Raw genomic sequence first — 13,789 nt, forward strand, 5'->3', positions numbered from 1 at the left:
TTTCTCCTACACAATGCTTACTTGTGCTTATGTAGATACTTACTTTGCTTTTCATATATGAGTATCCTGTGTGCAATGCACATGTCAACTGTGTACTTACTAATAAACAAAATAACATGGATAGGCCTGAGCATGCTGCCCGGACCTCTCTCAGCCCACCCAGCCAATGTGTTTCCAGCCATGATTGGGTTCAGGCATGCATATCAACCTAGTGATACACTTACTGGCATTCTGTGTGTGATTCCTTTGTGCTTTTCCCTGTTGTGATTTTAGTTTAGCCACAGCTTGGTCATGTTTAGCTATCGGTAGTGTGTAAAATTAGTGATTCCAGTATACCTTGAGTGTACCACATGTTAGCCCCCTCGTTTTTTGCGATGGCTACCATAGAAGTGAAACCTGAGCTTCAACAATGTGCAGGCAAAGACAGAGGCCTGCAATAAGTTTATGTACCTTGTGGCAGTGAATCTACATTTAATGTGCATTTCCTGCAGGGGAAATGAATATGCAAGGGACTCCATGTGTTGAGTGTGAGGGATGGCATATCCTGTAGTGGATTCTCTATGAGAAATAAGATAGGAAACAGAAGAAAGACAATTTGTTGAGGGAACCAACTTTGAGCCCTTTTTGCCCCCCTTCACTATCTCTCCTGCTCCTCTGTTGATGCCCATAGCAACAAGGAAGAAACTTTTGCCAGTGACTTCCAAGAGAGAGATCTCTGTCATGTTGGGAGAGAATTTCAACAGGCTGCTCGAGTGCCTGAAGATTTGAGAAGGTTCAAGAAACCAGCATGGTGGACCACATGAGCATCAACAGCCTTCCCCCTCCCTTCTCACTCAGGCAGTTGGCAAAGGGAGGAATTTGAGCTCCCACCCCTCTTCTCCCGCAGCATCAGGCAAGGATCAAGGTGTGGTTCACTCCAGGGTGAAGAGTCTTGAACTCCAGTTGGCCTCCTCCCCTTTCCAAGTATCAAAGGGGAGAAAACGAGAGAGGGGACCAGCTCAATGATGAGAGGCGAGTGCTTCCCCACACAACAGAAGAGCATGGCAAGATGGCCCTAGTCCTCTTCCTGTCCTTCTAGTAGTACTCTTCAGGCAGCAGTGTCATCAGGATGGATCTTAGCAGAAGGTTGGCATCTTCTAGGAGGAGGAAGTAAGAAGAACCAAAAGAGGAATCATTTGACCAGGAGTTGGCGCCACGTGAAGAGAACAGATAGAGCCCCCTAGAGACATCAGAGCTGAGACAGTAGGAGTACAAGTTCTTCCACTGGAGGAGAGACTCTGGGAGCAACACAGCTACTCAGCTCTGGTTGGAGTTACATTGTTCAGAGTGGAGGGCCTGCCTGGTCAGGTCTTCTCACCTCAGACTTCCAAAGACACTTACTCTGGTCCTCCCTCAGAAAACCCAGTAGCGGTGAAATCAGTGCAAAGCAAAGGTGGTCCTAGAGTTGGGAAAGTGCACCAGGACCGGAGACAAGTGGAGCAGTATACTGTGTTCTGACAGTCAGGGATGGAGCTGAGCCATGTCGCAACCCCTTTGATCTGGATAGTGAGGACGACTTTATGCAAGCAGAAGCAACGAATCCAGAAGAGGAGAAGGGCTTTTAGGAAATTATAGCACTATTATGACAGATGCACGGCTTTGGCGAGGCAGCATCTCTCTCCTTGTCAGTGTCCCTGTTGTTTTCAAGCCTGGAGCAAGTAGCAGCTGCTGCTCAAAGGTGAGGCAGTTGGCAAGGCTTCCCTGGTCCCAGCTGTCTAAGGGCATTGTTCCATCTCATGGTTGAACCTGCACCAGGGAGCCTCCCTGAAGGAGATAAAAAAGGTGGTTTCTGCAAACAGGTGGTCTTCGGTCAGGAGTCTGATGACCCTGGCAGAGAGGGCAATCACCTTCTTCACGTCTGATTCCACATTTGGGTGAACTTGCTTCTAAGGGAATCCTTCATGTTGGGTCTCCCATAAGAGCTGGCTAAATTTGAGGAATAGTCTGATCGTGGACTCCCAATTCTACTTCCCACCCAGCAAAGTACAGAAAGCTATCAAGATCTGGAGAGAAGACTCAAGAGACTTGTTCTCGCAAGTGAACACGTCTCTGGAGATTCTCAGTGACAGGAGCACTTGCCAGCAGGGCCACTGTGCTGAGGTCAGCAGTGCAGTTAAGACTGGGGTGCCAACCCTCATCAGAGACCCTCCCCCTGCCAAGGTATCAATCAACTTGAGTGTCATCTTTCCCCAAGCAAGTGGCAGCGGAGACCAGGCTTTCTGCTTTTCTCAGCCCCTCCAAAATAAGAATATAGATCAGAATTGATAAGAGGGCCGGATCCAGGTGGGATGTCAGAAACTCATACACACACCCCGATCTGACACAGGTGGACAGTTGCCTAACAGAGTTATGGATGGTGTGGAGGAGTGGGTAGTTGCAGCCCTGAGAGATGGGTACTGGCTTCCTTTCAGGGGGAACAACCCCCCTCCATGCACTAGAGCCTATCCTATACAAGTGGAGGTGAGAATCCTGCTGCAGAAGGGGGTAATCAAGGTAGTGGAGGAGCATTTGCTAGGGCTCTACAGTTGCCTGTTCTTGGTGGAGAAAGCCTTGTACTTTTCTGCAAGTTGTGGTATAGTTTTATGTATTCTTTCTAAATTTACTTAAAAGTGGAAATGTGTATTATATAGAAGAAAGATATGTTTTGTTCTGTTTGCATTTAGTTGGAAAAGCATTGTGTTTGGCTGTTTCATGTCTTGAATTGTAAGTATATGTGTAATAGTACTTAAGTACCGGTCATCGGCTGTTGTTGGTTTGGTTGTCAGTCGAACGTTTGGTGTGGTTCGGCAACGGTCGTGAAGTCAGTCTCGTTACAACTCGGATTCAGCCATAGTTGTCGGTGCCTTCAAATCCACTTAAGTATTCCTCTTCATCTTAAAAGTACATTTAGGGAGATTTTCTTTAGAGATATGCTTATCTAAATGTAAGGAGAATTCTTGGAGTGTGCTATGGAGGAGGGTTACAAAGTAGAGATTGTGCCCACGCCAATCCCAAACTCAATTCAGGCTAAGAATATCAAATGCGCCATTTGAACTAAGGTAAGAGTGTAACATTTATGTTTTGGATAATACAGTATACACAATGCATTATGGTTTCGATTGTGAGTTAGAATAATACAGTTGAAGTAACTTGGGTGTCGTAGTATAAAACTTGGGCTATGATTACGTTAGTACATTCCAAACCTTTTAGGCTATACGATCACTTTACGATTTGACATGCTATACTTATTCTGAATGAGTCGGAATAAATTGGTGCCATGACCAGGGTTGCAGTGATTGGTTGTTATAGCAGTAATCTATATAGTTATTGTTAATGAAATTTTAAGGATTGTTGTGTTACTTGGCGACAAGGATAAAAACATGACCAGCTGATGGTGGCAGCCATTTTAGAATTAGTCCTGTGTTAGCCTAGCCTAAAATGGATAAGTAGCAGGATTATGAGATACTTAAGTGTTATATTGTACATTGTATATATGTATGTGTGTAGTCAAGGGCACATATATATAATATAACCAGTAGTGATCTACCATTGATTAATTTGAAGAGGTATGGCCAACTTCTGCTAGTGCTGTATATATATTTTTTTGGAGCAGGCAGTTTGTACTCCTTTTTAGTATTAAGAACTTATACATTTTAGTGTTGGTAAATTATAGGCTGAGATGTCTGACATGGAAGAATTGAAAAGGAGACGGGGGGTTTTAAGTCTGTGATAACTTAATGGTCAAAAAAGGTTGAAACTACTATTGATACTGGTGATAACAATAGTATTTCTTCATTGAGGGACTCCTTGAAGGAATATTTGCAGAAAATCCAGGAATTGGATAATGAAATATTGGATCTAACAGATCTTGGAGGACAACCTGGCCAAATTATGAATCAAGCTGAATAGTGCTTAAAGGTTGGCATGAAATTCAAAGATCAAAACTCCTCCATCACGAGTCTTCTAGCTATAAGGGGTGAACCTAGTGCACCGATATTGCCTGTTAAAGCTAGTGTAAAGTTACCTAAATTAGACCTCAAACATTTTGATGGTGATGTATCAGAATGGAATTCACTTTGGGAACTTTATGAAGTATCAGTACACCAATGTACTGATATTGAGAAAATATGGAAGTTTTCTTATTTGAAGGGCCTATTGGAAAGTGAGACTCTGGAACTGATATCTGGTTTTAAATTAGAAGGTGATACATATTTGCAAGCAGTGAACTTGTTAAAAGAAACCTATGGCAGAAAAGACAAAATCAAGTTGCGTTAAGTTAGAAAACTTCCAAAGTGAGGCTCCCAAGGCAGATGCAGAATTGCTACAAGGTTTCAGAGCACAATTTGAATGCTGCATAAGATCATTGGAATGTGAACAGCTAGAACTGAGTGAATTGTACACCATCTTGATCTACACCAAATTACTTAGTGTAAGTGAAATAATGAAACGATGGTGTGGAGAAGATTGGCTTAAATTTGACACCTTTAAAAATTATCTTGAAGAAATACACAATATGAGGGCTTTCCACAGACTGAACCAGTAAAGGCAAATACATTAACAACAGTATCTGCTTTCGCAGTAGAACAAGGGCAATCTATGAGGCCAAAAAAAACATCAGTAAGGCCTGAAGAAAATGCAAACAAAGCTAAGGTGAACCAGGTTAGAGGATGTCCACTATGTAACCAGAGGAGGAAAGTTAGAATGACTTAGAACTCTGGGCCTGTGTTTCATATGCGCTTCCAATAAACATTTCAGTTCCAACTGTGACAAGCAAGGTTGTAACAACGGCTGCACTGTTAGATGTCATAGTGCTATATGTAATCGAAACCAACAAATAAGTCTAAGATAGGTGGGGTACAAGTTGGAACACTGACAGATACAGGATAGGGAAATAAGAGGACCAGGAAGTCTATCTTACCTGCAGCCACAATAACCCTAGAGGGTAATAGAGGTCGCATTATGTGAAAGGGTGTTGGATGCCTGTGCCGAGAGATCATTTATAAAGAAATCTTTTCTTGTGGGACTCCACTATAAAAGCAAGGGAGTTGACAATATATCACTGAGAGGTTACTTAACTTCTACACCAGTTAAGGGGTATGAAATAGTGAACATCACTGTACTTCATCGTGGTAGATTAATATATATAGATAGTATAATAGTAGATGAACTATCAGAATATACAAAGAAATTCGACGTTAAGAAGACCATAAGGTCGCTGTGTAGAATGAAAATCAGCTTGGCTGATAAAGATTTTGATCTACCAGTAGAGAAACAATCGCCTATAGAATTGTTAATAGGGGTTGACAATGTTTACAGCATTTTACACCCGGGGTTTAGGAAATTTGAAAATTTAGTAACTGGAACTTGTAGTTCTCCTACCAAGGAGACTCGTGTTTCCATTTTAAAACTGGCAATGGAAACCGATGACATAACTACGGCTGAAGGGCTACTTATTTAAAGGATCCAAGGGAAGATCTTGAAACTTTATGGAGTTTAGATCATTTAGGCATTGACTGCAGTGAGAAAACAGAACTGGAACAGAAAGTATTGGAGAACTTTGGGAGTGCTGTAACCTATTCTGAAACTGACAAACAGTACGTTGTGGCGTTGCCTTGGAAAGGCAGTAAAAGGAGACTAGCTTCCCACTTTGGGTTGGCTTTGAACAGATTAAAGCAACAGTGTGTCAAGTTTCAGAAGGATACTCTGTATCCAGAACACTACCAGAAAATCCTGAAGGATTAGGAGGATAGGAGATTCACAGAGAGAGAGTGGAATATTTTAAAACTGAGGAAGACTGTCATTTCTTGGCACATCATCATGTTAAAAAGGACAGTGCAACAACCCCCATTAGGATAGTATTTGACTGTTCAGTCGGACAGAGGAAAAGTGGGTTAAGCTTGAATGATTGTTTGTGGATGGGACCACATATAACAGCTGACCTACTCAAAGTTCTACAGCAGTTTAAAACAAAATTGTTTGCCTGTATTAGTGACATAGAGAAGGCATTTTTAATGGTGCAACATAGGGAAGAAGATAGAAACTAGACTAGATTTTTATGGTTGGAAGATCCAACAGACCCTAACAGTAAATTGTTGGTGTATAAGTTTTGAGTTGTTTTATTTGGAGCTATATGTTCTCCCTTTCTGCTGAATACAACGATTAAGAAACACCTATGATAGAAGGTGATGTAGAAAGGATAAAAAGAGGACTATATGTAGATAACTTGCAGTTCACCAGCAGTGGTGATGATGAACTGGTAAATTTTTTCTTTGAAGCAAATAAGATATTTGCACGGGCACCTTTATATCTGAAGGAATGGATGAGTAATAATGACTCGTTGCAAACTATTGCTAGACCATATGGGATTAGCGTCAGAGAACAAACAACTCAAGTTCTTAGGTCTGACCTGGGACAAAGAGAAAGATACCTTAACATTACATCCTACTAAGATAATAAGTCCAGCCAGACTAAGAGAGAAGTGTTAAGAACTGTTGCACAGATTTACGATCCATTGGGAGTACTTCTACCTGTTACTATTAGGGCACGGATAAACCTGCAGAATTTGTGGAAGCAACAACTGGCTTGGGATGAACAACTCCCAGACCCATTACAGAACCAACGGGTTGAGTTATCCAGGAAAAACGACTTGACATTTCCTTTCCTAGGAATACTACTCTAGGAGAGGGGGGACTCCTTACACACATTCTGGGGTGCCAGTGAGTTAGCATATGGATGTGTAGCCTATAGAGTCAAGAACGAAAACTCTTATTTAATGGTGGCAAAGGCAAGAGTAGCCCCCATTAAAGAATTAACTGTTCCAAAACTTTGAGTTGATGGCATTGTTGCTAGGAGCAAGAATGGCCAAATTTATTAAAGAATCCTTTGAGAAGGACGAGTTTGTTGAACTATTCGTCTGGTCGGACAGTAAAGTTGCCCTAAGTTAGATAGTAACGAAAAGTGTTCTTCCTGTATTTGTGTAAAATAGAGTACAGGAAATAAACTTTAATTCCACAGGCGGTCTTTTCCTATGTGCCCACGGATGATAATCCCAGTGATAGGCCATGGGTTGGTGGATCACTTGTGCAGGGTAGGGAAGAGAACATTTTGGTCAATAATGGTGATACTCACTTGCTGAATTGGGAAAGATTCAGCAAGGTTAAAAAGGTCTATAGGACCACAGTGTTGATCCTACGATTTTGAATAATTGTAGGAGTTAACCAATATGAAGAACATGGTGAATTGACCTTGGAAGAACTACAAGAGGCAAGGGATAAGACTATTTCCCTCATGCAAATGGAATTATTTCAAGAGGAATACAAGAGTTGGATGAAGGGGGGTAAGAAAACCAAAACTAGCTCTCATACACCAGTTGAGTCTTTACCTGGACAATGGGGTAATAAGGTGTAAGGGTAAACTAGAACACACCCAGTTACCAGAAGCTGTTAAGTTTCCTATACTACTCCCAGAGAGTTGCTATGTTACTCTGGTAATTATTAAAAAACGTCATGATGCTAATGCTCATATGGGTGTAAATGTAACTGTGGAGAGTGTTAGGCAGGAGTTGTGGATTCCACAGATTCCACAGATTCCACAGATAAGGCAACTAACTAACTATCACACCATTGTGTTATTTGTAGGAAAAAGCAGGGGAGGCTGTAAAGGCCCAATATAGTTCCTCCATTACCTGAGTTCAGGGTTCAATGTAAGCAACCTTTTAATACCACAGGCAAGGGCTGCACTGGCACATTATGGGTTAAGGGAAAGGGACAGAGCCCTGAGAAAGGTTATTTTATTTAAGTGCCCAATAACCAGAGGCATACATGTGGAACCAGTTGATAACCAGTCCTGTGACTTGTTCCTCTTGAGTTTTAGAAAGTTCTGCATCAGAAGAGGTTTCCCAGCACTCATGTTGAGTGACAACGCCAACATGTTTGTAGTGGCATCAGAATATCTTAAGACCATGTCGGAGAATCCCAGTGTAAAGGAACATCTGTTAGATATAAAGTGTAACTGGAAGTTCATTCCAGCGAGACCACTGTGGTTTGGTGCTATATGAGAAAGGCTGATAGGACTTCTTAAGTCAAGCCTAAAGAAGATCATAGGCCAGGCCTTACTCAGTTTTGAAGAACTGACCTGTATACTGGTAGAACTAGAAGGAATCATCAATGATAGACCATTAAGTTAACCCCCTGGGGATTTGAATCAGTTGGAAATTTTAACCGCTAACCATTTGATTTTTGGAAGAAAGCTTAAGTCCTTCCCAAGAGAAGTAGTAAATTGGGAAGAAATCTTTGGTGACCCTACCTATGGACAGAGAGAGTTCACCAAGAAAAGATTCCTGTATGTATCCAGGTTGTGCGACAACCTGTGGAAAAGATGGGAGAGGAAGTATTTAACAACATTAAGAAAGAAGCATCGAGTAGGAACAATGCATGGCTCTTGGCCCAGGATAGGGGAAGTAGTCCTCATTCATTACAAGGGGCCAAGGAGCAAGTGGAAGTCGGGTCAATTGATTGAGTTACATGTGCAGCGAGACAGTTCCCAAGAGTGGCTACTCTAAGAATGGCCCATAGCCAGCTCATGAGACCTGTAATTAAGTTGTACCCCTTAGAGCTGTGGCAGGAGATAAGGGAAATTAATCCTGCAACAGAAGACAGTCAGTCAAGCACCTGCCCAAGCAGAAGGACTGCTTAAATAGCAGCAGAAGCCAGAAAGGCATTGATAAAAACAGGACTATTGTAATTAATGTAGGCATAAGTTTTTCTTGCAGGGGAGTATGTTGAAACTTTGACAAGAAAGACTGTACTTTTCTGCAAGTTGTGGTATAGTTTTATGTATTCTTTCTAAATTTACATTAAGTGGAAATGCGTATTATGTAGAGGAAGGATGTAATGTTTTATTCTGTTTGTATTTAGTTGCGAAAAGCATTGTGTTTGGCTGTTTTGTGTATTTAATTGTAAGTATACATGTAATAGTGCTTAAGAACCAGTCATTGGCTGTTGTTGGTTCGGTTGTTAGTCAAACGTTTGGTGTGGGTCGGCAACAGTTGTGAAGTTAGTCTCTTTACAACTCCGGTGCAGTGTAGCTGTACCGAGGAAGGACTCAGGATTCAGCCATAGTTGTCGGTGCCTTCAAATCCTCTTAAGTATTCCTTTTTATCTTAAAGTTCAATTAGGGGGATTTCCTTTAGAAAGATATGGATATCTATATGTAAGGAGAATTTCTTGGAGTGTGCTTTGGATAAGGGTTACAAAGTAGAGATTGTACTCACGCCAATCCCAAACTCAATTCAGGCTAAGAATATCAAATGTGCCATTTGAACTAACAGTGAGAATGTACATTTATGTCTTGAATAGTGTGCACAACGCAATATGGTTTTCATTGTAAGTTAGAATAATAGAGTTGAAGTAACCTGGGTATCGTAGCATAAAACTTAGGATACGATTAGGTTAGTACATTTCAAACCGTTTAAGCTATACGGTCACTTTATGATTTCAAATGCTAAACTTATTCTGAACGAGTCAGAATATTCTGCTGCAGACACCATTCTTAATGGAAACCGTCTGGTCAGTGTTAGCGTCTATCAGAGATTGTGACTAAATGATCTCCATAGATCTGCAGGATGCGTGTAAAGTCCCCGCTCTACACATTTTCTGTAGAGAACATCCAGTTTTCTGTGGTGCCTTTTCATCGACCTAAGGTCGATCGGAATATATATTTTTCATCATAATTGTAAACTGTATGTATGTTGTCTTTCTAAATAATCATGTTTTATGTACAAGTAACGAGTTATTTATGTTATATGTCAGACATTGTTGATCACTATGTTCTCTGTATGAACCTGTCCTGTTTTTGTAAGGAACTAGTTTGACCTCAGGTCACCTGTAAATCTTTGTACCGGCGGTCTCTGCGAACTACACAGACATCCACATCCCGCCTTATGAGCAGCTCGTTTTCATCAATAAACCAGCATTACTTGTCTTCATGCTCATTATTTCGCACCTCTCTCACAGTGGTGATCCCCTGAGTGGTTCCCGGAAGCCATTGACGGACCCAAACGGTGACTAAGTCTTGGCCCAGTGAACCTAATCCATGCTCCTAGCGGACTAACTATGGCGCTCTAACAAAGCGTTCGGGCGTTAGCCGACCCTCGTCGGCAGGTCGCCAGCGTCATTAGTGGACCCACACGGCACGCTGCGTGCTCCCCCAGCGTGTATTGGCGTGAATGTTCCCACACACTCCAAGTGAGAGCGCGAAAAGAGCATGGACAGAGACATTCCCAACCACGTACAAATTACCGCGAACCTCTCGGAGGCAGACACCTCCCTCTCGCAACTCCCTCCCGCGCGCACCTCCACACCGGTATACCGCCGCCCCACGCGATGACCCCCCTGACGGACAACCAAAGACGGCCCTTAACATATAAGGCTGCCGCCATTCACCAGGGAGAATGCAGCATCTTGGTTCTACAGGGTTGAGGGGCAATTCAGAATAGCAGGCCTGACTGACGAGGTGTTGAAGGCAGACATCGCCAGTAACGCCCTCCCGGAGGAGATATATAAGATCGCCCCTTGGTTGATGACGTCGTCGGTCCCCGCCACCTTCCAAGAACTGAAATCCACTCTTGTCGAGACCTGCTCCCTGCCAGTCTCCGAGAGAGCTGCCCACACCCTTGACCTCGCCCTCAACCCCAGCAAGAGGGAAACCTCTTGGAAGTGTGGCACGCCCTCCAGGACCTCCTCCTCTTCCCCAAGACTGACAGCAGTGGCAGGCGCAAGGAAATCAGTCTGTCAAGGGAGATCTTCCTGCGGCAGCTACTGCCGGAGGTCCATGGGTAGATCACGGACGCGTACAACCTGCCAGTCGAGGACCTAATCAGGTTGGCACAGCAGATGATGGACTCCACGAAGGCGGCCAAGCGGGCAACCATGCCCGCACACTCCACCAACTGCCTCCTGCCGGAGGACCCCACCATGGAGCCCGTCAACACCGTTGAGCAGAAAAGGTCGTCCCACCAGCAGAAGAGGGAGGGGCTGGGGCTATGCTACTTCCACCAGAGGTCTGGGAGAGCTGCCCAGAGGTGCGAAGCCCCCTGCCCTTTCTTCCCTTCAAAAAACAGAGGTGGCGGCAGCCAACCCCACAGGCTGCCATGGCAACAACAACAAAAATACCCAGGGGCCCCTTACCATTAGGGTTCTACGTCTGCGATGCGACCTCCGGCTGCGATGCGACCTCCGGCAGGATGATGTTCATCAACACTGGAGCCATGCGTTTGGTGTTTCCACCTTCAGGAGAGGACCGCAGACGACCTCTGGACCCGACTACCTGCCTGACGGCCGCAAACAGGTCCCCCATCCTCTCCTATGGCACCAAGCTCCTGTCGATCTCCATCCTTGGCCAGAGGTACAGCTGGGAGTTCATCATCGCAGACGTCAGGACTCCACTCCTGGGGGCGGATTTCCTCGCCCACTTCAGTATAGCAGTCAACGTCAGCCGCCGCAAATGCCTGCTGGACACCCAGTCTTGCCAGGCCCCAGGGAGCCTGCCATCTGTTCCATCACACCCCACCAATATGGTTCCCTCCTGAAGGAGTTCCCGGAGGTCTTCAAACCCGAGCTCTGCCAGATGCCCGAGACTCCTGCCAAACATGGGATATACCACTATATCAAGATGAAGGACCCCCGACACACGCGAAGTTCCGACGGCTTCCCCCGCAGCGCCTTCAGGAGGCCAAAAAGGCTTTCGCAGAAATGGAAAGGATGGGCATATGCAAAAAGGCTCCCAGCCCGTGGGCCTCCCCTCTTCACATGGTGCAGATAACGGACGGCACCTGGAGGCCCTGCGGCGACTACAGGCGGCTGAACCTGGCAACAGAACCAGACCACTACCCCCTGCCAAACATGCAGGACCTGACAGCCTCTTTCCACGGGGCCAGGATATTCTCCAAAATGGACCTACTAAAATCTTATTTTCAGGTCCCAGTAGTGTCGGAGGACATCCCCAAAACCGCCATCATCACGCCCTTTGGGTCCTATGTCTTCACCTTCTCCACCTTCGGCCTGAGGAACGCAGGCGCGACCTTCCAGAGATTGATGGACAGCATCCTGGGGGACCTGGACTTCTGCGTCTGCTATGTCAATGATATCCTAATCTTTTCCGGATCCTGGGAGGAACACCTGCGACACATCCAGAAGGTCCTGCAGCACCTGCAGGAAAGTGGCCTTGTTGTCAGGTTTGACAAATTCACCTTCGGCGTCAAGAAGGTGGAGTTCCTGGGCCACGAGATATCCCCGGGAGGCGTCCGCCCAATGTCGTTGAAGGTTGAAGCTGTCAAGAAGTTCCCCACCCCTACCTCTATCAGGGCTGTACAGGAATTCCTCGGGATGGTCAACTACTACAGAAGATTCATCCCTGGGATTGCTCACACCATGGCCCCCCTGACGGAGGTCCTGAAGGGACGTCCAAAGACCTTAGTGTGGGGCCCCAACCAGCAGAAGGCTTTCCTCTCGACGAAGGCCGCCCTCGCCAAAGCAACATCTTTGGCCCACCAGGACCCCAGCACTCCCCTCCAGCTGATGACGGACGCCAGCAACGTCGCCTGTGGAGTAGTCCTGGAACAGGTCATCAGAGGGACCCCTCAGCCCATCGCCTTCTTCAGTAGGAGGCTAAACCCTGCCGAGTCCCGCTACAGCACCTTCGACTGAGAACTCCTCACAGCATACCAGGCGGTATGGCATTCAAGTTCCTCCTGGAGGGGATGCCCTTCACAATTTGGACCGACCACCAGCCGCTGGTCCACGCCTTCACGAAGCTGGGCGATGCATGGTCCTCTAGGCAGCAGCGGCACCTCACAGCCATCGCGGAGTTCACCTGCACCATCAAAAACCTCCCCAGCAGGAAGAACCCGGTAGCCGATGCCCTCTCGAATATCGAGATCGATTCCTTACAGCTTGGGATCGATTACAAGGACCTCGCCCGTGAACAAGCTGCTAACCCTGAGACCCCAGCCTACCATACAGCCGTCACGTTGCTGAAGTGGAAGGACGTGCCCTTCAGCTCAGGAGGATCAACATTACTGAGCGATGTCAGTACTGGACACCCCCTCCCCCAGGTACCCGCCTCCAGATGTCGGCTGGTTTTCAACATCATCCACGGCCTATCCCACCCCTCCGGAAGGACAACAGCCAGACTGCTGGCGGAGAAGTTCGTCTGGCGCGGCATACTGAAAGACGCAACAGCCTGGGCAAGACAGTGTATGCAGTGTCACACAAGCAAAGTGGGACGGCACACCGAATTGGGAGTGTGCGAATTCCCCCAGCCAAAGAGATGCTTTGGGCACATCCACGTCAACGTAATAGGACCTCTTCCCCCATCAGGAGGAGCCAGACACCTTCTGACAGTCGTTGACCACTCCACCAGGTGGGCCGAAGCTACGCCCATGGAAGAAGCCACCTCCAGTGCATATGCGGAAGCCCTCCTCTCTCCAGCTGGATCAGCCAGTTCGGTATCCCAGACGACATAACAACAGACAGGGGACCTGCTTTCCTGTCCGAGCTGTGGACCGCCCTGGTACGTCTTATGGGGACCACTCACCACAGCACCACTGCCTACAACCCCGCAGCTAACGGAATGGTGGAAAGGTTCCACAGGTCTCTGAAGGCGTCCCTTGTGGCTCGTTGCTCCTCTGAAAACTGGAAGTACCCGCTGCCTTGGGTCCTCTTTGGGTTGAGGACCACCCCCAGAGCCAACGGCGACCCCTCCTCAGTGGAAA

General features: G+C 45.9%; 1 protein-coding gene across 1 annotated transcript in view; it reads right to left on the minus strand.

The window, feature by feature from the left end:
• Positions 1–13,789, minus strand: part of LOC136851278 (uncharacterized) — a 195,397-nt gene that overhangs the window by 501 nt on the left and 181,107 nt on the right. The window lies entirely within an intron of this gene.

This window comes from Macrobrachium rosenbergii, chromosome 23 (assembly GCF_040412425.1).
Source record: "Macrobrachium rosenbergii isolate ZJJX-2024 chromosome 23, ASM4041242v1, whole genome shotgun sequence".
NCBI lineage: Eukaryota > Metazoa > Arthropoda > Malacostraca > Decapoda > Palaemonidae > Macrobrachium > Macrobrachium rosenbergii.